General features: G+C 43.2%; 1 protein-coding gene and 1 long non-coding RNA gene across 8 annotated transcripts in view; one reads left to right on the forward strand and one right to left on the reverse strand.

The window, feature by feature from the left end:
• FOXN3 (forkhead box N3) overlaps positions 1–22,516 on the forward strand; it is a 333,675-nt gene that overhangs the window by 157,440 nt on the left and 153,719 nt on the right. The gene's annotated exons all lie outside the window — the stretch shown is intronic.
• LOC115649867 overlaps positions 2,209–22,516 on the reverse strand; it is a 33,751-nt gene continuing 13,443 nt past the window's right edge. The window contains exons 2-3 of the long non-coding RNA XR_003999953.1: positions 4,177–4,327; positions 2,209–2,247 (exon numbers count right to left, since the gene is read on the reverse strand). This is a non-coding gene — a long non-coding RNA (uncharacterized LOC115649867). The remainder of the gene's footprint in view (positions 2,248–4,176; positions 4,328–22,516) is intronic.

Consider the following 22,516-nt stretch of genomic DNA (forward strand, 5'->3'; position numbering starts at 1 on the left):
CGATGATTTCCTGAGCGTTGCACTGTAGCTATCCCATAGTTCCCGCAGTCTCCCCCGCCCATTGGAATTCTGGGTTGAGATCCCAGTGCCTGATAGGGCAAAAAACATTGCTGCTGTTGCTTCTGGGTACAGCCTCACCGCTCCCTCCGTGAAAGCAGCAGCAGCCAACCGTTTCACGCCTTTTTTCCTGGGTGTACTGTGCAGGTGCCATTCCACGGCAAGCATGGACCCTGCTCAGCTCAAGACAGCAATCATGGACGTTTTAAACACCTCGCGCATTCTTGTGCAGTTGATGCTGAACCGGGACCTGCAAAGCCAGGTGAGGAGACAGCAGCTATGGCAGAGCAGCGACGAGAGTGATGAGGACGAGGACATGGACATAGAATTTTGTCAAACTGCGGGCCCCTGCACTTTGGAGATCCTGCTGGTAATGGGACAGGTTCTACCCATTGAACGCCAATTTTGGGCCCGGGAAACAAGCACAGACTGGTGGGACTGCATAGTGCTGTAGGTGTGGGACGATTCCCAGTGACTGAGAAACTTTTGCATGTGTAAGGGTACTTTCATGGAACTTTGTGACTTGCTTTTCCTTGCACTGAAATGCCAGAATACCAGGATGAGAGCAGCCCTCACAGTTGAGAAGCGAGTGGCAATAGCCCTCTGGAAGCTTGCAACGCTAGACAGCTACCGGTCAGTTGGGAATCAATTTGGAGTGGGCAAATCTACTGTGGGGGCTGCTGTGATGCAAGTAGCCAAAGCAATCATTAAGCTGCTGCTACGAAAGGTAGTGACTCTGGGAAATGTCCAGGTCATAGTGGATGGCTTTGCTGCAATGGGATTCCCTAACTGTGGTAGGGCAACAGGGATATGGGTTCCATCTATCTTGGCACCGGAGCACCAGGGCACCCACTACATAAACCGCAAGGGGTACTTTTCAGTGGTGCTGCAAGCACTGGTGGGTCACAAGAGATGTTTCACCAATATCCACGTGGGATGGCCAGGAAGAGTTCATGACGCTCGCGTCTTCAGGAACACTGCTCTGTTTAAATGGCTGCAGCAAGGGAATTACTTGCCAGACCAGAAAATAACAGTTGGGGATGTTGAAATGCCTGTAGTTATCCTGGGGGACCCAGCCTACCCCTTGATGCCATGGCTCATGAACCCATACACAGGCAGCCTGGACAGTAGTCAGGAGTTGTTCAACTACAGGCTGAGCAACTGCAGAATGGTGGTAGAATGTTCATTTGGCTGTTTAAAGGCGTGCTGGCGCACATTACTGACTCGCTCAGACCTCAGCCAAACCAATGTCCCCTTTGTTATTGCTGCTTGCTGTGTGCTTCACAATCTCTGTGAGAGTAAGGAGAAGACCTTTATGGCGGGGTGGGAGGCTGAGGCAAATCACCTGGCCGCTGATTACACACAGCCAGACACCAGGGCAGTTAGAAGAGCACACCAGGAAGCAGTGTGCATTAGAAAAGCTTTGAAAACCAGTTTCATCTCTTGCCAGGGTAAGGTGTGACTGTTGTGTTTGTTTCTCCTTGATGAAACTGCCCCCTCCCCCCCCGATTGACTCACAGCTTGCTTTCTAAGGAAATAAAGTCACTCTCATTTAAAAATAATGTATTCTTTATTACTTAATTATAAAAAGAGGGAGAGAACTTGCAAGGTAGCCTGGGTGGGGTTTAAGAGGAGGATAGTAGGCAAGGAAAAGCCCACTAAAAAAAATTTCATAATAATGAGAGCCTTTTCATTGGGCTGTCCACTGGGGTGGAGTGGGCGGGTGCACAGAGCCTACCCTTACGAGTTCTTACTCGTCTGGTGAGTGAGGAGGCTAAGGCACATGGTGAGGGGGGAGGTGGTTATACAAGGGCTGCAGCGGCACTCTGTGATCCTGCTGCCGTTCCTGAAGTTCCACCATACGCCGGAGCATGTCAGTTGATCACGCAGCAGCCCCAGAGTTGCATCCCGCCACCGTTGATCTTCCTGACGCCACCTCTCATCTCGAGCATCTCTCCTCTCCTGTCCTCACATTCATCCCTCCTGTCCTCACGTTGTCCCTCCTGTCCTCACGGTCACTGGCATCTTTCCTGTACTTTGCTACCACGTCCTTCCACTCATTCAGATGAGCTCTTTCATTGCAGGTGACTTCCATGATTTCCGAAAACATTTCTTCTCGCGTCTTTTATTTCCGTCGCCTTATCTGAGATAGCCTTTGGGACAGAGTAGGGAGGCTTGAAAAATTTGCAGCTACAGGAGGGAGGGAAAAAAGGGAGAGAAGTATTAAAAAAGATACATTTTAGAGAACAATGGTCATACTCTTTCACGGCAAACAACACTATTCACCTTACATGGCACATGTGTTTTCACTATAAGGTTGCATTTTGCATCTTAATATTGAGTGCCTGCAGCTTTGGTGTTACAGATCACAGACGCAGGTCCGGGCAGCAGAATTTGGCTTGCATGCAGCCATGGTGAGCCATTGTCTTTCGTCTTCTGCAGCCTTCATCTGTCCAGTGCCCTCCTTTCCCAAATAGCAAGCAAAGCCCGTTGAGTGCTGCTTCTTTCCTGTTAACGTGCTGCAGCAGAAACCGCCCCGTGGCTGGTATCATGGAAGATCACTGCTAAACACCCCCCTTCCCCCCCCGGCCCCCCACCGTGTGGCTGGTAGGAGGAAAGATCCCTGCTAGCCAGACGCAGGAAAGCTCAGCGCCAAGCACCTCCTCCCCTTTTCCCCCCACTTGGCTAAATGTAGGGAAGGATTTCTTTTAAGCCACAGGCAAACAGTCCAGTAGGAATGGCCATCTCTGTCCCCTTACTTAAATTTCTGAATTTCAGCCAGGTTACCATGAATGATATCACTCTCCTGAGGATAACACAGCGAGATAAAGAACGGATGTTGCTTGAATGCCAGCAATCGCCGGGATCATACGCAGCTAGGCTTTGTCATGCAATGATACCAGATTACTTGCTGCATGCATGGCATGGTAAAGTGTCCTACCATGGAGGACGGAATAAAGCAGCGCTGCCCAGAAACTTCTGCAAAGGCTTTTGGAGTACCTCCAGGAGAGCTTCATGGTGATGTCCCTGGAGGATTTCCGCTCTATCCCCAGACATGTTAACAGACTTTTCCGGTAACTGTACTGGCCTCAAATGCATCCCAAGTCCTCAGGGCAAATTAATCGTTAAACGCTTGCTTTTAAACCATGTCTTATATTTACAAGGTACACTCACCAGAGGTCCCTTCCATGGCTTCATTGTCTGGGATAGGTAATTGGGAGGGTAATTCCGTCAGGGTGAGAAAAAGTTCCTGGCTGTTGGGGAGGACGGAGTGCTGTGTGCTCTCTGCAAGCTTGTCCTCCTCTTCCTCCTCATCTTCCCTGTCCGCAGAATCCTCAGGCATGGCTGATATTACCACCCCTATGTCAGAATCCATGGACAGGGGTGGGGTAGTGGTGGCGAACCCCCCTAGAATTGCATGCAGCTCAGCATAGAAGCGGCTTGTTTTCGGCCCTGCCCCGGACTTTCTGTTTGCTTCTGTGGTTTTCTGGTAGGCTTGTCTGAGCTCCTTAACTTTCACACGGCACTGTACTGAGTCCCTGGTGTAGCCTCTCTGCATTATGGCCTTGGAAATTTTTTCAAATGTTTTTTCATTTCATCTTTTGGAACAGAGTTCTGTTAGCACAGAATCCTCTCCCCGTACAGCGATCAGATCCAGTACCTCCCGTGCAATCTGTGCTGGAGCTTTTTTTCGATTCTCAGGAGACTGCATTGTTACCTGATGAGCTCTGTGTGGTCACCTGTGCTGATGATCTCTCCACACTGGGCGAACAGGAAATGAAATTCAAAAGTTCGCAGGGCTTTTCCTGTCTACCTGGCCAGTGCATCCGACTCCAGATTGCTGTCCAGAGCGGTCAAAATGGTGCACTGTGGGATAGCTCCCGGAGGGCAATACCATCGAATTGTGGCCACACTAACCCTAATCCGACATGGCAATACCAATTTGGGTGCTGCTCCCCTTGTTGGGGAGGAGTACAGAAATCAGTTTTACGAACCCTTTGTATCGTTCTAAAGGGCTTCATTGTGTGGACGGGTGCAGAGTTAAATTAGTTTAACGCTGCTAAATTCGGTTTAAACGCGTAGTGTAGACCAGGCCATAGATGTCAAAATACTACTTACAGGCTTACAAGACACTGAATTGCTGTACTTCATTTCAGCAACTCTCTTCTACTGTTTCCCAAGAGCTAGGTGGACCTCAAACTGCCAATATAATTTTCTGAAGGAAGATTCTCAGTAAGTAGAGGAATGAATGGACATTTGTATAGAGACCCTGCAATTGAAAAAAGTGAATGTTATGGTATACACAGTAGAAATTTATTTGTAGGATTCTGCAGTAGATAATATGACTGAATGCCTTGAATACTGCATACAATTCTGGTCACCCATCTCAAAAAGAGAGAGATTAGAATTGGAAAAGTTATGGACAGAGCAGGTGCAAGGATGTTTTGCGCCCTAGGCTAAACTTCCACCTTGTGCCCCCCCCCCAGCCCTGTGGCAGCTCTCCGCCCCCTCCTCCTCCCTGAGGGGCCGCCCCCCACCAGCAGCTGCCTCCTCTGCCCTGAGGTGCCTCTCCCCCCCGCGGCAGCTCCCCCCGGCCTGGGGAGCCGTGCGGCAGCTCCCTGCCCCAGCTCACCTCTGCTTTGCCTCCTCCCCAAGCATGGTGTCGCCACTCCACTTCTGCCTCCCAGGCTTGTGGCGCCAATCAGCTGTTTGGCGCTGCAAGCCTAGGAGGGAGAGAAGCAGAGCGAGGTGGCGTGCTCAGGTGAGGAGGCAGAGCAGAGGTGAGCTAGGGTGGGGAGCGGTTCCCTGGAGTGCCATGCCCCCCCTTACTTGCTGCAGGCAACCCTACCCTCACCCCCTGCCCCAGGTCCCTCCACCTAAATGCCGATTGACGACTGGGGCGGCCAAAGATCCGGTCTCTGCTGAAGGACCCGAAGTGCTGCCCCGCAAATGGTAGCGCCCTTTGCCTAATGGGTTGCTGCTGTCCTGGTTATGGAGAAGGGCAACAAAAATGATTAAGGGTATGGAACATCTTAGTGAGGGTGGGGCCGATAGGGAAGAAGTGTTACTATTATGGCGTATTTCCTGTGAAATTTAATAAATATAGTATTTCTTAGGGTTTTTTAAACTATCCAGTAGAACTGGATAGATTACCTGCTCGTTGTAGTGGTTTGTGGGATGGTTATTCTCTAGGAGTGAAATCCTGGCCTTGATGAAATCAGTGCGTGTTTCCCCCTTCACTTCAGTTGAGCCAGGATGTCACCAGAGGTTTTTAGAGGAACTTTTATAGAACTCTGGTTCAAGCCCAGTTAAATACTGTGGGACTTTCCCAGAGGGGAAGCTTTTTTAAAAATGTTCAATGTCACTAAAAAGCATTTTCATTTCTTTTGTTTTCCGCCTCCTTCCTGCCCCCATTTTAGGACAGGACTGAATGCAGGCTAGGCTTTGAAATGGTCAATCTGTGTATGTACTGAAAGTACAAGAAAAGTTGCAAAGAAATACATCATTGTTTCGATATTAAATTATGGATGGAAATATTGTGTGGGAAGAAAATCAGTATAGTTGCAATGATGTGGTGAATCTTGAGTGAATTTAGACAAACATACAGGTTGAGAATTTCGCTTGTCTCATATCTTAATAGCTAAGTAACTCATCTTAAAGAAAATATTTTTATTTTATGTGCTGACAAATAACTGTTGCTTAGCTTAGTTTTTTATTGCCAAGTCATTGTCTAGTTGCAATGGCTTGTTTTTGTTTTGTTTTAAAAGCCTTTCATCCCCAAAAGGAAACATTGAAATTTGTAAACTTTGCTGTGCCAAGAGCTAGTAGAATTCTGTTTTATAATCTTATTGGGAGTGCTTCTGGCTTTTGAACTTTTGGCTGCCCAGCAGAGAAACAGGAAAGGAGCTGTCACAAGGAGACAAATCACATGGAAGCTTTGGTACAGTACTTGCTCCCAGCAACTGGAGACAAATGGAAAGATTTTTCAGACTACCCCTCCTGTCCCAATAAAATGTTTTTACTTATTTATATATGTGCTTATTTTATACAGATGGTGACTTGCAGATCAAGTCATCATAAGTTTAGCTAAAGTGGGAGCAGGAAGTAGTTTTGTTAGCCCTGAAAGTTTGTCACAAAGAATCTCTCTTTCCTGTTGCATCATCACAAGTTAGAAAAGCAATAAGTGTGTATGATGCATGTCTGTCTTCTACGTAAAATGTTCTTAAGACAGAGGCATTCTGGTTTTAGAGAATATTAGCAATAAATCTAAACGGACACTCTGGAAAAACCTGTATCTGGCTCTTTTTGTTGTCCTCAAACTGATATCCTCCCCCCAATAAAATAAAATAATAATCAGTGGTGGGATTAAAATGCAAGAAAACCCACCAGATTGATTCTAAACTGGCTGGAAAGGAGTTCGTGTCATGAATATTGACAGAATTCTGTATTCAACTGTCATGTCTTCTGTGATTGCCATAATTTTTTCCATAATTTTAACACAACCATTGTGCTCCTCTTCCGCAAATATAGATTTGGTGTAAAATCTGGATCATCAATTTTCTATGCTAGAATAAAAGGAAAGATTATGTTCCAGCAGTAATGTTTCAGTTTCTGCCTGTTTTGACTCCGTTTATGACCTTTTGTTGTTTGGGATCACTTTAAACAATAGGCTCCATAGCTTGTCTGAATTGTTCAATTTTGACCATCTGGAGTTTCAGCTTATTTTTTTTTTTTTTTTTTTTTTGACAGGTCTAGTCAAAATTTGAAAAATGGGGGGGAAGTTCTACTTTTTTTTTAAATGGTCTTAATTAGATGAAGCAGTGTTGCCAGTCCCAAGCACTTAAAAACCATTAAATTAACTTAGAAGTTAGTTATTGTGTCCAGTTCTGGGCACCGCATTTCAAGAAAGATGTGGAGAAATTGGAGAGGGTCCAGAGAAGAGCAACAAGAATGATTAAAGGTCTTGAGAACATGACCTATGAAGGAAGGCTGAAGGAATTGGGTTTGTTTAGTTTGGAAAAGAGAAGACTGAGAGGGGACATGATAGCAGTTTTCAGGTATCTAAAAGGGTGTCATGAGGAGGAGGGAGAAAACTTGTTCACCTTAGCCTCCAATGATAGAACAAGAAGCAATGGGCTTAAACTGCAGCAAGGGAGATTTAGGTTGGACATTAGGAAAAAGTTCCTAACTATCAGGGTAGTTAAACACTGGAATAAATTGCCTAGGGAGGTTGTGGAATCTCCATCTCTGGAGATATTTAAGAGTAGGTTAGATAAATGTCTGTTAGGGATGGTCTAGACAGTATTTGGTCCTGCCATGAGGGCAGGGGACTGGACTCGATGACCTCTCGAGGTCCCTTCCAGTCCTAGAGTTTATGAGTCTATGAGTCTAAGTAACAAGATTAAATAAATAAATAATTGCTGCCTTGTTTTTGAGCCTTTAGAATCCTCTTTCAAGCTTTTCTCAGCAACCACACAAAACTTACTCTCTAAACTGAAAGCTGAAATTTTCACATGATCATGTGACTCCAGGAACCTGGGCTTCAATAAAAACACCAAATATTGGTAGTCATGCGATAAGGTTGGCAGTACTAAAGCCATACTTTTGGGACTGCAATACAGGCAATAATCTGTCAAATATACTGGAAACTTTCTTCAGTCATTTGTAAATACAGCGCCTCTCCGCAGAGCCGTTTGTTAAATATTTGCTGTGTTGTCATCGGAGTTGTTTTGGTAAGTGCAGTCTTCAACCTTTTTTAGTAGTTGGATGCAAATATAAAGAGAGACTCTACTAGAGAATTCCATCAAGGATCACTGCAAGGCTGAGTTATCTACCTTCCTCTTCCTGTCAGTTAACCATGAGGCAGCTGATATTGGTTGACACATTTTTCACCATCAGTGTTATTTAGGACTCTAAGGTGGCAACTAATTTCCTAACAAACTTTGAATTTGAATACATGTAAGATTTCAGTTAATTAAACCTGAGAAGTTATTACATATTTTCAGGGGTGAAAGTAAAATTGAACTCTTGGGATACAGGGGCTGACTCTGGGTGCCTCCGTTTCTCTTCCCCCTGCCCCCAAAGGGTCAGGGCTGGGAATCAGCATCCCCTAGTCAGCCCGTCCACATTGCCTGGCCTGCGCCACTCAGGGCTCCCACCGTGGTTTAAAGAGCCCTTGGCTCTTTTAAATCGCTAGTCCCAGGGCATCTGCTCCTTTTGCCCTTGAAGTGCTTGAGAAGTGTTTTTTTCACACCCGAGCAAGAAAGTTATAGTTCTGTAAAGTGCCAGTGTAGACAGGCCCCAAATCTATCTGCAGCAGTATATCCAGGGTGTGAAGTACTTCAGTCATTCTCTGAGTTGCTTTTTTGTTCTATACTGAAGAGTATGTTAGCATCAAAGAAGTCTTCTGAAGTTCAAGTCTTTGCCTTTCATTTGTTTTCATTGGTTGATCAAGATCAAAGACTGGGTCGGAGGAGCTCTTCCTGCGTGATTGATGAGCTCATAGAAGAACTGGAACTGTGACAATATATCATTGCCATGTTTTGGTAACAGTTATGACATCAAAATGCCTTCTGCTGTATTGTTGAACTCTGATTCCCAACTTCTACTTCAGTAGACCGTTTCATTCAGTGGCACATTTGATCTTGAATAATTTGAAGAAACAAATTTTCTGTGCTTTCTGAGAGGACCATAAATCCTTTCTACTTTGCTACTTAACAACTCTTGGCACCATTAACGTTTTATTTCATATGAATTATCTGTTTTCATTACTGAAGTCCATTCTATCACTTGTTTCTTACCATTCTGTTCCACTTCAGGTATCTTGAGCCAGATAAATTCATACATTAATGTATGTTAATCAGTAAATACTAATCACCTTCTTGCAGTATTGATTGGCAGCTTTCATATATTGTATGATTAGGATGAGTAAGTTACTTTGTAAACACTGGAGAGTAGAGGTGGGTGGGTGAAGACAAGTCTTCCAGTTTTTATAGAGAGAGAAGGGGAGAGGGATAGCTTAGTGGTTTGAGCATTGGCCTGCTAAACCCAGGGTTGTGAGTTCAATCCTTGAGGGAGGCCATTTAGGGATCTGGGATAAAAAACTGTCTGGAGATTAATCCTGCTTTGAGCAGCGGGTTGGACTAGATGACCTTCTGAGGTCCCTTCCAACCATGATATTCTATGCACCTTTTGTCCACTGTCAAGAAGCTTCTGGAACCTAGCAAACTAAGCTCCCTAAGGGTTCACAATTCTATCCAGTCCCATCTTTACAATATCCATTGACACTTGATTCCACTTCAACTATGTCTGACTCAGCAACTGCCAATGACCTCTTCACCCTTTCCTCTCTGCCCAGTTCTTTAACATCCTTATTATTTTCATGACAGTGATCTCTTCACTTCTCTAAATGTTTGTTTGTAAATGCTTTAAATTATTCTAAGATTTAAATTAGGGCCTGTTTCTTGTAAAGCAATCTATGAATATAACATTGGAAAGTTAATACTAAAGAGAGAAAACAAAGCTAAAACACTGGGGAGGGGGGGAGAAATCCACTGGGTTTTCTCTTTCTGTTTCTTTCCTTCAGAGTAAAAGGTACATTGTGTGCGTGTGCGCGTGTGCACACAATCTTGATATTCTGAATTACTTTTTTCTCTGAATTTTACATGACTTATTTTTCATATCCTGTTTCTCACCAACATAGGTGAAAGAGCATACTGAAGACTGGTTGACTTGATTTTGCTGGTTTCTATTAGATTATGGTCTGTCTCTGTACCACAAGGTCTGGTATTTATTTCAGGTTTATTGTCTTTTCTGTGAATCTGAGGAAATTTGCACACAGCATATAATTTTTTTAAATAACCGATATTCCTATTTTATGTATGAAAATGATAAAATCTGTGGCCTGGTTGAATAACACCAAGAAAATTAATTTTTTGATGTGATTTGGATAGGGAAACTATGACTCAGATGTCTGGAACCAGTAATGTGTTTGGTGTAGAAGAATGCTCCATTAATGCAAAATAGTCCATTAGGAAAATGGCATGAATAAACTTGTGAATTTCATTCTCATCAAGCTACATATTTTGAACTAGGACCTGTTTACTAACTAGAAAGAATTATTAATTCAGTATTCCTATTCTTATTAAAAACGCAAAATAAGAGACCAATGACTCCATGTCAGACTTTTCTAACTTATCGTACCACCAATAGTGTTTCTCTGCATCATTACTTTTCAAACCGCTGTTTACTTGTTTGGTTAAGATGCTTAAGGAAGCAGATTTCACAGTAACAGCTGTGTTAGTCTGTATCCACAAAAAGAACAGGAGTACTTGTGGCACCTTAGAGACTAACACATTTATTTGAGCATAGGCTTTTGTGGGCTACAGCCCACTTCATCGGATGCTTAGACTGGAACATACAGCAAGAAAATATTTATACATATAGGCCATGGCTACACTCACACTTTACAGCGCTGCAACTTTTGCGCTCAGGGGTGTGAAAAAACACCCCCTTGAGCGCTGCAAGATACAGCGCTGTAAAGCCTCAGTGTAATCAGGGCGGCAGCGCTGGGAGTGGGGCTCCCAGCGCTGCACGCTACACCCGTAAGGGATGTGGTTTACGTGCAGCGCTGGGAGAGCTCTCTCCCAGCGCTGCCGCTCTGACTACACTCACACTTCAAAGCGTTGCTGCGGCAGCGCTCCCGCAGCGCTGCCGGGGCAGCGCTTTGAAATTCCAAATGTAGCCATACCCATAGAGAACATGAAAAGGCAGAAGTAGCCATACCAACTGTAAGAGTCCAATCAATTGAGATGAGCTGTCATCAGCAGGAGGAAAAAAAACTTTTGAAGTGATAATCAAGATGACCCATAGAAGGTGTGAGGATACTTAACATGGGGAAATAGATTCAATTAGTGTGATGGCCCAATGTTACAGTCTATGCATCTGATGAATTCATAGGCCCACGAAAGCTTATGCTCAAATAAATTTGTTAGTCTCTAAGGTGCCACAAGTACCTCCTGTTCTTTTTAAGGAAGCAGAGATATTGTATTGCTTACTCTCTCTAAAATATGCTATGTGAAGTTATGTGCACTGACAAAGCTCTTAAGAATAAACCAACAATATTCCTGCTGCTGTTCTAATTTTGGGTTTACCTTGAGCTTTTGCCAGTTGTGATATATGTTGCAGTGATTGTGAGATACAAGCAGACATTTCAGGTCCTACATAGAGCTCACTAAATCTGTTGCTGAGACTGGTAGGGAGAGAATTGGAGGGAATCTAATTTTGAGTGGGTGAAGGGGAGTTGATGACTTATTGAAAAATCTGCCCATTATTTACTGTATAATCAGGGCACTACCAAATTCACGGTCCATTTTGGAAATTTTCATGGTCATAGGATTTTAAAAATCTTAAATGTCACGGTTTCTGATATTTAAATCGGAAATTTCATGGTGTTGTAACCATATGCATCCTAACCCAAAAGGAGTTTGTGTGTGTGGTGGTGGTGGTGGAGTTGTAAGGTTATTTTATAGGTGTTGTCATATTGCTACCCTTACTTCTGCACTGCTGGCACTGCCTTCAGCATTGGGCTACCACCCAGCAGCCGCAGAGCTTCCTGCAGTGTGGGAGGTTCCTGGAGGTGGATCTGACCCAGCTTAGGAGTGGTATGGGTAGGGGAAGAGGAAATCACATCCTCACCAGCCTGGCTTTCACCCATCACCTCCATATTGGTGCACATAACAAAATTCATGTGGTGGGGGTGGGAGTGTGAGAGAGGGCTCAAGGCTGGGACGTAGGGGGGTGCGAGCATTAGGATGGGGCCAGAAATTAGGGGTTTGGAGTGCAGGAGGGGACTCTGGGCTGGGGTGGGGGTTGGAGGGCAGGAGTGAGGGCTCTGGCTGGGGTGTAAGCTCTGGGGTGGGGCTAAAAATCAGGGGTCTGGGGTGCAGGCTGCCCTGGGTCTACGGCAGGGAGAGAGGACTCTTCCTAGTGCTCTCTTGCTCCCCTCAGCAGCACCTGGGCTGGGGAGGAGAGGCGCCTCTCCCCGCTGCAGCAGTTCCGGGGCTGGGGCTGGAGAAGGGTTGCCTCTCCCTGCCGTGGCAGGTCTGGTGCCTGGTGAGGGGCGCCTCTCCCCTGGCTGTGGCAGGGCTTGGGCTGACTTGGGGGTGGGGCGCCTCTCTCCCGGCAGGTCCAGGGCTGGGTTAGGGCTGGAGGAGGGGCGTCTCTCCCTCGGCTGCAGCAGGTCTGGGGCTGGGCTGGGGCCGGTGGGGAGAGGCATCTCTCCTCGCCACAGCCTGAGACCCTGTGTCATGGTATAATTCCCCACTCTGAACCTTAGCGTCCAAAAGATGGGGTACCAGCATGAATTCCTCCAAGCTTAATTACCAGCTTAGAACCTGTAGCGCTGCCACCAACCAGGAATTCCAGTGCCTGGTACACTCTGGTCCCCCCAAAACCTGGCCCGGGGACCCCCAAGACCCAGACCCTCTGGATCTTAACACAAGGAAAGTAAACCCTTTTCCCCCCACCGTTGCCTCTCCCAGGCTTCCCCTCCCTGGGTTACCCTGGAAGATCACTGTGATTCAAACTCCTTGAATCCTAAACAGAGAGGAAAATGCACCTTTCCCCCTCCTTCTCTCTTCCCCTCCCAGACTCTCCCTGAGAGAGAAAGTAATCCTAACACAGAGAGAAATTAGCCTCTCTCTCCCCCTTCCCTCCTTTCTCCCCACCAATTCCCTGGTGAATCCAGACCCCGTCCCCTGAGTCTCACACTAGAATTAAAAAAACAATCAGGTTCTTAAACAAGAAACTTTTAATTAAAGAGAGAAAAACAGTAAAAATTATCTTTGTAAATTTAAAATGGAATAGGTACAGGGTCTTTCAGCTATAGACACTGGGAATACCCTCCCAGCCTAAGTATACAAGTACAAATTAAAATCCTTCCAGCCAAATACACATTTGCAAATAAAGAAAACAAACATAAGCCTAACTCGCTTTATCTACCTACTACTCACTATTCTGGACATATAAGAGCCTGTATCAGAGAGATTGGAGAGAAACCTGGTTGCACTGTGAGCCCCCAGAGTGAACAACAACCAAAAACTAACAGCACACACACAAACTTCCCTCCCTCAAGATTTGAAAGTATCCTGTCCCCTGATTTGGTCCTCTGGTCAGGTGACAGCCAGGCTGACAGATCTTGTTAACCCTTTCCAGGCAAAAGAGATATGAAGTACTTCTGTTCTATTACTTCTAATATGAATTACTTCTGTTCTTACTTATCTGTTTATGACACCCTGTGTGGCGCTTAATAAGCTGCTGTGTGGCCACGCAGTTTAGAGGGAACTTAGGTGGACACCCACATCACCCACTCATAAAGTTGGCCCGCCCCAAAAGTGACTACTCTCCCACACCTCATAACATGCTATTCTCATTTCTGTGCTGCTGCTAGCAGTGGTGCTGCCTTCAGAACTGGGGGCCTGACCAGCAGCTGCTGCTCTGTGGCTGCACAGCTCGGAAGCTAGTGCAGAAGGTAAGGGTGGCAGTACCATGACCCCTCTACAACAGCTTGATTTCAACGGGGGGAGACCAAATTTCACAGTCCGTAATGCGCTTGTCACAGCCATAAATTTGGTAGGGCTTTATGTATGTGCAAGTACAGCACATAGCCTGTTCATTTAAAAAGAAAAAAAAATCAAAATATCATACCAAGGGAGACAAAACTGCCCCTGAATTCAGCACTCCAAGCATGAGACATCCCTGCAGTATTTTAGCATAGCTTGCTCTGACATAAATATGAGCCCACAAGATCTTGAGAGAGCCCTTTTCCCTCTTCATTCTGGGATACTTGACTTCCCACCAATCGCTATCTTGTTATGCCTTTGCCCTAGCAAGCCTTGGTCATGATGTCCACCCTCTCGGAGGATAAGCAGGCACTCTGAGAGTTGGATGAATGCTGCTGTGTGCATCAAACGTAGGCAGATAAGGAGAGATCCAGTCTGTTTTCAAAACCAGCGGAATGGAATTTCTTGACATTTGTGAGCTTAAAAAACATAACCAGCTCTAGTAAACAATCATGTGGTGGCATGTATGTCTCCTAGTGGTCCTCTGTTGGTGGTTTGGACATGTGCTCAGCTCCTCCCACATTAAAGGGTCTTGAGATTATGAAGCTGTGCCTTTCTGCTGCACTCTACCTCCCCTGGGAAGGCTTATATAAGGCCTTTTTTATATAGGTCGCTCAGCAGGAAATTGGAATGGCAGTACCTTTCCCCAGTACCCTAAGGCCAGATCTAAACTACAGACTTATATTGGTATAACTGCATCACTCAGGTGTGAAAAATCCACACCCCTGAGCGAAATAGTTATATTGACCTAACCCCTGGTGTAGACAGTGCTATGTCAGTGAGAGAACTTCTGCCATCAACATAACTATGGCCTCTCACAGAGGTGGATTGACTATGCCAAATGAAGAAGATCTCCCATTGGCCTAGGAGTGTCTTCACTTCAGTGCTACAGTGGTGCAGCTGTGGCCAATGCAGCATTTTGAGTGTAGGCCAGCCCTAAGTGTGTCCACGCTTCCCATGTCATTGTTTGTAGATTTCTGAAACAGGTTTGGCTATAACACATTTTGTTTTTTATAGGGAAGAATTAAAAACCACTTGGTAAGTGAACTACTCTCCTAAACTGCATTGCCGTTTTGGCCATCTGGCATAGAGGTGGTGGCGGAGGGCATGAGAGGTCACTGTGATCTCTCCTCCAGCAATTCCATGCAGAAGGCAGTGAGCCATCTTTATCTTGGTGATCCTATATAGGGGTATCCATAAGATGGGTGTCAGTGCTCCCTCAGTGGGAATTTGCACTGTTAGTGGTGATCATCATCTGGGATGGGGGCATGCCATGGTCCTAGCTTTCAGTTGGAGGGCTGTATTTTGGAAGCAAAAGCTATGTTTCAGCATCTGCGTGCTATGCTCTTCGGAGATGAGCACCTGGAGTCATTATTCCTGACTGCCACAGATGTGATACCTCCAGCTACTGTTGTTTAAGCAGCATACCTTTTCTTGAGCTATAACTAATCCCTCATTTGTAGGCCTATACATCTTTGTCTTCGTCATACAGTGCTTGCATGCCCAAACCCCTTATTAATATATTCAGCTTTTCTCTATTGCCCTGTAATCACCTGGCACTTTAGAAAGAATATAAGACTTATGGGCAGCAAAGAGTCCTGTGGCACCTTATAGCCTAACAGACGTTTTGGAGCATGAGCTTTCATGGGTGAATACCCACTTCATCGGATCCAGACTAACACGGCTGCCCCTCTGATACAAGACTTATGGAGGCATTTTCAAAGTCAACTCCTGATACCCATTGAAACCCCCTGCCCTTTGTGCCTTTGAAAATCTCCAATCTAGTCCTTGCCCTGTTTAACTTCTTATCTAGGCGTGATGTGACACACCATAGGGAGAGATGACATGCAAGGGCGAGGAAGGCTTACACAAAATAGGGTTTTGAGGTTTTGGCAAGATATGAAGTCTTTTTTCCTTCTAGTTTTTTTGCACTATTAATTTTATTTTATTTGGTTGATATGGGATGGCAAGAGGAAAAACAGGAGCTATTTTTTAATTTACTACAGAGTTGGGCCAAGAATTATGTGCAGGACCTACTTTTATCAGCGCAGATCGCACTTGTATCTTGAGGTAGGACATTTTGAGGTGTTTCTTTTACTGGAGAAATGGCTCCTGTTTAGTATATTACTCTTGTGAATGGCAAAGCTCAGTTAATCTGTTGAATGTTGCTTATGGAGTTTACAACACTGTGTTTCCAAAAAGAATACAGAGGCAGTTGGAAAACTGCAAAGCAGGGCAACCTTTCAAACCATTTATCAAAGCACTTGCTTGCTAGTCCCATTTCAAGTCAGGTGAAACAATACTAAATATTGATTAAGAAAGACACTATATTAAATGACTATGGGAAGAAAAATCACTGCAGACCTATTAGCTTTTGTCAGCTCTTTATTTCTGTTTTTAGTTGTCACTACTAATGGATTTAGTTCAGCCTACTCCGTCCCAACCCCCTCTACTGGCTGCTATCCCCTTCCTCTTGAAAGTTACTCAGTGGCCTTTTTTTTGCCGTTAGTGTATTAGTAGACTAAAAATGACCCTTTAACTTTTGACCCAGATACGAACATGGAATAATTTTTTTAAACATCTGTTGGGTGAAGGGTTGCATTTCAAACTGTTGCTAGAGTTGCATATGCTACAAAGTAAAGCATTTAAAGGGAAAGTTATGCAAGAAAATGGATTTTTTTCTTCTGTGGTAAAAGCTAAGGCCAGTGTGTTTTAAATGAGTGCCCCTGCCAAGGGAGTAGTAGCCTGGCATTGAGCATTGGATTGGAAGTTATAGCTGAGTTCTATTCCCAGCTCTGCCATTGACTTTGTGACTTTAGACATTTAACTTTTATTCGTGGCCTCAATTTTTTTTCTTTCTTTAAAGGAGGTCTAATGAATGTTATCTCCTTTTTTTTTTTTTTTTTTTGGTAGAGGGCAAGTACTAGCGATAGGTGGAAAGTGTGATATAAATGTTCCATATTATATATTGATCTGCCTCTTTCATTATTGTTTCTCTATATTTAAAAGTGAGACGTGGTTCAAGGACAGTTACTAAATGACATTTAATTTCTCAGTTGCTTGCAAGATTTCCACAACAGAATCTAACAATTGTTAACATAGATTTAACAACGAGCAGGTTTAGCGTACATATGAACTCTAGTGCAGTGGTTTTCACCTTTTTTCATTTGCGGACCCCTAAAAAATGTCAAATGGAGACAAGGAGCCCTTTGGAAATCTTAGATATAGTCTGCAGACCATCAGGAGTCTGTGGACCACAGGTTGAAAACCACTATTCTATAGTAACAACCACCTTTCATGGACCTCTTAGATAGTCTGTGGACTGCAGGTAGAAAACAACTGCTCTGGTTTCATGAGAGATACTGCAACATCTACTAAGGCTATGGAAGACGTCACAATATTTGAGCTCTTCTTTTACTAGGGCAGGGAACACATAATCCAATATGAAGTCACATGAAGTCTCTAGAATGCAGTTCTGTGCTTTGCTGCACATGCACTCGGGCTGTAGGTAACTTACATGTTGGGGACAATCATGGAGGAGTTGTCCTCGCCATGTCACAGGTGACAGTAAGGGACCATGGTAAAAGAATGATGCAAAACCATGCCTGATGATGACCCAGGTAGAACAAGGTCCCTGTACTTAATGGGTATGCGGTGAGGGGATTCTCTCTTGACAGCAATTCATGATCTCTTGGTTTGTTTGCTTGTGGCCTAATCCTTACCTCAGTTACACAAATGCAACTCCCCACTAATTTAATTAGGAGAGTGAAATTGGTACAACAGTCTTCTTGGCCTACTTTCCTTTTAATTGTTTCCACATGCCTTAAATGTGAGCTGAAAAGAGGATTGTTTACATGTTCTTGAGATCCCAAATCAGTACAGGTGAATTTCATCTTCAAATTCTCCACATCTCCTCCCTTGCAGTCACTATTCCTGCCTATGCCCTGGAGTATCAATGTCAGTGTCTTTGTTCCATTGGCTGTGGACATCCCACACAAATAGATCTATGAAATGACAGATCCCAGAGTTCTTTCTGTAGCCCACCTCCTTTGTTGTTCTTTGTGCTGGCCTGCATGTTTTGGCTTAGAGATCAATTCTAGGGGTCGCGGGTGTGAGCTTATCATGCACAACCCCACTGCAGGACATGAGTGGAACAGAAGGGTTTTCATGGACCCTTTGCACCAGTGGGAATTTCACCCTGACAGAATATACAAGTGTGCTAAGACTTAAATAGGAACATGGACGTTGTAAAACAAACTACTTGAAAGTAAAACAAACTATCAAATGCTTAGCAGTGCAGAGAGCCAACTTTCTTGCACCATGCTTGGTTTTGTTTTTTTTAGGGCACTTAATGTTGCAGGAGAAAAAGATCTTATAACTACAGCAATCAGGTGATTAAAAAAAATTAATCATGATTACCTACACGATTAAAGACATTTATCACGATTAATTGTGCAATTAATTTCACTGCTGATAATTAGAATACCATTTATTTCAATATTTTTGGGTGTGTTCTACATTTTCAAGTAATTGAACTCAATATATAAAAATACGATGTGTACAGTGCTCATTTTATATTTATTTTTATTACAAATATTTGCATTATAAAAAACAAAAGAAATAGTATTTTCAGTTCACCTAATACAAGTATTGTAATGCAATCTCTTTATCATGAAAGTTGAATTTACAAATATAGAATTATGTACAGAAAATAATTGCATTCAAAAACAAAACAATGTAAAACTGTAGAGACTACATGTCCACTCAGTCTTGCTTCTTGTTCAGCCAATTGTTCAGAGAAACAAGTCTGTTTACATTTGCAGGAGATAATGCTGCCGGCTTCTTATTTACAACGTCACCTGAAAGCGAGAACAGGCGTTCACATGGCACTGTTGTAGCTGGCTTTACAAGGTATTTAGGTGCCAGATATTAAACTGATAAGAACAGATACTACACATCTGGCACGTAAATACCTTGCAATGCCAGCTACAAAAGTGCCATGCAAATACCTGATCTCACTTTCAGGTGACATTGTAAATAAGAAGCCGGCAGCATTATCTCCTACAAATGTAAACAAACTTGTTTGTCTTAGTGATTTGGCTGAACAAGAAGTAGGACTGAGTGGATGTGTAGTCTCTAAAGTTTTACATTGTTTTGTTTTTGAGTGCAGTTATGTAACAAAAAAATCTACATTTGTAAATTGCACTTTTTTGTATTCTGTGGTGTAATTGAAATAAATATATTTGAAAATGTAGACAAATATAAAAAATAATTAATTCATTTCAATTGGTATTCTATTGTTTAGCAGTGTGATTAAAACTGTGATAAATTGCGATTAATTTTTGTAATCACAATTTTTTGAGTTAATAGTGTGAGTTAACTGTGATTAATTGACAGCCCTACTTATAACTAAATAGCATTTCCTTTCACTTAATTGTAATGAGGTGCCATGATGTTGGCTCTTCCCCCCCCCCCCCCCCCCCCCCCCCCCCCCCCGTAGTCCTGTATTCTTCTCCACTACTTCATCTGAGTCCTTCATATTCCTGCAGCATTGATTCCATGCTCTGGTAGCCTCCTGTTCAGTCCTATGGAAGATTTGCTTAGACTGAATAATGCTTTTCACTTCAAGAACCTGACACTCAAATTACATTACCTTTTGTTCTACAGCAGTCCTAAGTTTTATAGCTGAAGGGATAACTGAGATACTGAGTAGTGAAGTGACTGATCCGAGGGGGGCACAATCAGTGATAGAGTCAAAAATGGAATCCAGGTCTTCTGACTTAGTATCGTCTAATGATTAGAATCGTGACTCATTGTACCAATGTTTGTTTTTTACTCACCCATCCATTCACTGAAACTCTCAAAGTATCAAAAATGATGGGCATCTAGAAAAAAGCAAAGTATGACACTGGTGGCTGTGACCGTGTATTACTATTATCATGGTGGTTTTTACTCAGAACAAAATAAGTCTCTCTTTTTCTCCCCATTCCCAAAGATATTTGACTTGAACTAACTTGGGGCTTGATTTTGTGCATTGCTCAGCATCTCACAGGATCATGCCCTTAATTTCAAACAATAAATGAACATGTGCTTGTGAATCAGGGGTCATGTTTAACCAGGCAGAAGCCTTTTTTTCACTCCGTCCTTGTAACTGAGATATGACATGCCAGTTTGCAGAGGAGGAATTCAAAACAGAAGAGGAAAAAAGTTGTTTTTAGTTTCATTTTTAAAAGGCAGATATTTCTCGCACTTGAATTTTCGGTGCATGTCAACCAGTGACAGGAACAGTATAAAACTTTAATCTGAAGTTACAGGGGTTGTTTCTATAACTTCTGAGTTCAGAGGCTTGCTTTTTTATGTGAGGGTTTATGAAAATTAAATGCTTACTGTGCAGTTGTTGCCATCATTAAAATCATTGTAAAGTGCTGTATTGTAACTCTAAAAATTACATATAGAATTTCAGCCCTATACATTAGAAACACATTCAGGGTGTGTAGAAAATTGACTCTGATTGTATGAGTGGCTATTTGTAATTTTTTGTGAGATTACAGTGGATCTAAGGAATGTGTTTTATAATAATAGCAATTGTTGGCAATGGGTTTTCTTGTTTTCTTCTTTTTCTTAAGAATTGCCTAGCAGTGTGTTTCTCTGGTAAGCTAGCCTCAGACAATTCTAATGCTCTGTTTGCGTCTTTCTGCAGCTGATTTCACTTTAAAAAAAAAAATAATGCAAGCACCTCAGCTGCACAGCTGTCATAGAATGCTGATTGTTACCGTGACTACCAACCTGATATTTTGTCCTACCTAGTTATTATCAACTACGGAAACAATTGTACACAAATGAGGCGAATCGTTGATATGTTGGATTTCTGGTTTGGTGACTTAAAACATCAATGAATGAAGATAATTGACGAAGTTCTTCTAAATAGTGCTGACCGGTGAATCACTGCGAATGGTTAACATATACTTGGGAAGATGCAGCCTCAGCTTATCCATCTGCCAAGTAGATAATTTATGGTTACAGATATTCGTAATGCACTTTTACCCCCTTTTAGTATCAATATGCTGTAGCTTGTTACCAAGTTCTTGTGTTTTTAATTTGCAGCTGCATAGATTTCCCCCCTCTCCCTCCAGGTTTACATGAAGACACTGGAAATCCTATCTAATTCCCTTTCAGCAGCTGATGCTCAACCATTAAGGTTAGATGGAGCTAAAGTGAGGGAGAGACTGCTAAAAGGAAAGGAAAGCGCTTTTCTCAGTGTCACTGTCTTTGAGAATGAATAGAACAGAGCCAGCCTTTCAAAGTAGTGTTCGCACAAGTTCCCTTTGTATGTGGAAAAGCCTCTCTGCCCTTGGCAACCCCTGGGTGCTGCCTTGCTGATTCAACAAGACACAAATGGTCACAGTAGGCTTGATTTGTTGAATTCTATGACTGTGAGCTGCTTATTTCCAGTAGTTCCTGCTACCAAGTTTTCAGATCTCTAGGAGTAGTGACATATTTGATGAGGGAAGAGTAATCCATGCTGTACTGCAAAATGTACTTTTAAAAAATTCCACTCCCAGCATTCTCTGTTTTAGTGAAAATGAATCCATTATTTAAGCAAGTGCTCCTTCGCTCAAGTGCATTTCTGAGAGATTATTGCAAGGCTGAAGGCAAACTGCTCTTAAGCATTCAAGAAGTGCAGTTTCCTCCAAATTGCCGTACCTGGAATGTGTCTTGTTGCTCTTATGAAATAGACATTTTATAAAGTTGGGGAGGAGGAACTTGCATTTAGGAGGAATTATTTATATTGGCTTGCCTTCCTTGAGAAGCAGCAAAAACACTGTTTGAGTCTAGGTTTCTGAAATTGCTTCATAATTCAAATGATTACAATGCTAGGTGGTGAGTGAATGCTGGAATAATATGTATGTTTGCAGCAACTGCTGCCTCTTAACATAGAACAATACTTTCAACTCAGTCATTTTTGGGGAACCTATTACGTTTATACTCTTCCTTATGGTGCTGGTGATGCAACCAATATCTCTAGAACAGCAAGGATTCAGCTCTGACCCTACTTTAAAGCTCAGTGAGTTGAACAGAATAGTCCGATGGTTTCATTTTTCATGGCAAACCAGAATGTGCTCTCAGTACCAGACAAATAGCCAACATTTTTACAGCTGGATCCCTAATGTCAACGGGAGTCCAGGTGCTTGGCATGTCTGAAAAGAAGGCTGCTTATTCTGCTGCCCAAATATGGATTTTGGTACTTAACTGCAGGCACCCAACTTTGACTGTGTATCTGTATCATCTAGCTCTTTGGTTTTACTTTCACCTGGACAACTGCCTTATTAGGTCAAAGTGAAACACTGCAGTCCCTGGGAGCAAATGAGACATCCAGATATGCCTGGTACAGCATGCGTCACCTACAGGAGCTGTACAACATTCCAATGGGTTATTTATGGGCGTCATTACCAGAGGGTTTTAGAACACAGGACAAGTGTAGCATCTGCTAATGATGCTGCAAAATGTGCACCAGTTTTCACTGGTGCCATTTCTTGGAACTTCATTGTAAGTCTCATGTTATGATGTTTAATGTTTTTCTTCAAGTTCTGAACTCTGGAGTAATGTGAATACAGCAGAATGTCAGTTTTCATTTAAAAAAGGTCTAGCCCTCATGGTGCGGGTGAGAAGCTTGAAAATGGGGACTCCTAAAGGTTCACAAGCTGGAAAAGAAATAAAGAACTCTAATAGACTTGAAAAAACATTAATTTTTTGGTAACTTATCTCATGATTTATTGGATGTATGTGTGAGCGGAGTGTGTGTACTGACTTATGATTTTTGAACACTTGGGGCTGGC

The sequence above is a fragment of the Gopherus evgoodei genome, chromosome 4, assembly GCF_007399415.2.
Source record: "Gopherus evgoodei ecotype Sinaloan lineage chromosome 4, rGopEvg1_v1.p, whole genome shotgun sequence".
Classification (NCBI taxonomy): domain Eukaryota; kingdom Metazoa; phylum Chordata; order Testudines; family Testudinidae; genus Gopherus; species Gopherus evgoodei.